This window comes from Bactrocera latifrons, unplaced genomic scaffold (assembly GCF_001853355.1).
Source record: "Bactrocera latifrons isolate USDA-ARS-PBARC rearing strain unplaced genomic scaffold, ASM185335v1 scaffold_366, whole genome shotgun sequence".
In the NCBI taxonomy this organism is placed as follows: Eukaryota; Metazoa; Arthropoda; class Insecta; order Diptera; family Tephritidae; genus Bactrocera; species Bactrocera latifrons.
In genome coordinates, this window is record NW_017537008.1 from 213,181 (window position 1) to 215,626 (window position 2,446).

The window sequence follows — 2,446 nt, forward strand, 5'->3', positions numbered from 1 at the left end:
CCTGAAACAAAAAAGATTACAAAGAAAAATGAACGCAAAGAAAAGCTTTCAAAACGTCATTCAACATCAACACTTATCAGAAAGGTATCAGCTAGAACTCGTGACCATTCAGATCAACCAGACTCTCATACAGACAACAATAATGTAGGTGCGTCGCACATGGATTCTCTGATGAATTTTCTCTTCCATTCTCTAAAACCAAACAAAACACACTAGTATTAGAACACACTGCTTTAGCTGCCCAAAGATTTGGAGTAAGTGATAGAGCAGCGGCCTTGATTGTTTCATCTGATTTTCTAGAAGCCAAAAAAGCAGGTTTGATAACAGAGGATCAGGCTAGCTTTGTCACTGACAAATGCCAGATTAGTCGGGCAAAAAAAAGTGTTGGAATTAAGCTCCAAAACACCGAAAGTATTGACTCTGTATATGGGCTGTATTTTGACGGCCGCAAAGACAATTCACTTCATTGTCATTACTTTGGCCACGTCATCTCTCCTTCCGGGTCAGCTGAGGATGAGACGCAAGCTATATGGCAACATTTACAAGACAATTCTGTTGATRTGGAACATCTAGAAGTTGTCGGTGCTGATGGCAACAACACGAACACAGGTTGGAAAGGTGGAATCATTCGGAAACTAGAAGAAAGAATAGGTAGGCCATTACAGTGGGTGTTTGTCTTCTACATTTCAACGAACTTCCATTTCGTGTTCTYTTCGAACACATAGATGGTGTCTCAAAGAGTCCAAATACATTGTCATACGTAGGTAAACTGCTCCCTGATTGTGAGAAGTTGCCTTTTGCCAAATTTGAAAGTTTTCCATCCTGCCAATTACCTTCTGAGGTTATTAATCCGACCCAACTTAGCACAGACCAAGCTTATCTCTATAAAATATTAGAAGTTGTTATTTCCGGTCAATGTTCCTCAGATTTAGCGTTGATGCATCCAGGTAACATGTGGAAATCTCGCTGGCTCACCTGTGCAAATAGAATTCTGAGATTATACATTTCTACTGACAAACCAACAAAGAAAATAAAGATTTTGGWCAAGTACATACTTACAGTTTACTCACCTTTGTGGTTCTCAATAAGATTCAACAATTCAATCAAAGATGGCTCGCGCCATGTCTATGCTGCAGTTCAAAGGTCGAGATATTTACCTGCTAAACTCAACAGAATGCTTTCTTTGCTCTTCCAGAAAACATTCTCCTTAGTATGATCACTGATGAACGGATAGAAGTCAGAAAGTTGGCCCTTGACCGTCTTCTGGCAGCCAGAGAARCAGAKTCTGACACTGTAAATGGAAGGGTTAGATGTAATAAAGTGCCAAAGCTGAACTTCAAAGCCAATAAGTATTACGATATGATTAACTTTAAGACTATTACATTGACTGTTCCACCAGTTCTTTGTTCAGTTTCTAACGAAGAACTCATTAAAGGGCTGTCGGGTAACACTGCAGAGGTAGGGAAATTTAGTGAATTCCCCTCTCACACCGTGGCAGTCGAGAGAACCGTCAAACTGGTGACAGAGGCATCTTCTAAAGTTATTGGCCCCCAATCTTGTGATCGTGTTATACGCTCCACACTGAAATCTAGGCAACAAGTGCCAAAGTTTAGTACAAAATCTGATTTTATCAATAAATTTGACACAGATTCAGACTAGAACAAGCCTGACATATGGTTGGTTGTTTGGGTTGGGCTTGGGAGGAACCCGAAGAGCAGCCACTTCCACGCGGTGGGTTCTGGGTGACCAATACAGGTTAGCTGAGAGCTGCAACAATTTTCACCTTACGCTGTGGCGCGCCGTATTTTCACTCGTATCTCGGGAACGGTTCGTGCTACGGCCATGATCACATACCATTTCGGTAGCAAATGACGTGACAAATAACTTTTGTTTTATACATTTTTCCATGAGATGCGTATTTCAGGCGCTAGGTAGAAAATTTCACGATTTTAGGCGATTTTCCGAAATTTCAAGGCCGGAGTGGGGGTGCCAGCACGAGTCAGGAGGATACGGAGAAACCCTGTTGTTGGCATTGCTCCAATGACGACAAGCACAGATAAACACTCACCGATCAAAAAGCCCTTAGTCCGAGTCAATTCCCGTGCGTAGAACCGGCTGTCTTGGGAATTGTATTTTGGGGTCTTCGTTCGCCTTGGCTGCCAATTTATTTATGTGCTTACGAATCACAAGCGTGGTGGCTATGTAGTCAACTCCCAGACTTCGCGAAAAGGAGATTAGTTGCTTCTTGGATACGTTATCTAACCACATGAGATCTGCCATTTCCCTGCTCGGGCGCCACTTGTAACGAAGCTTTCTGCTGCCCATTTAAAAAAAAAAAAGAAATTCTAAGTGTGCTTAAATCGGCTGTTTATAGCAGACGCTTCTATTTTCAGCAGGATACCGACCCAAAATACACATTGTATCTTGTACGATAATGTTGTTTTGG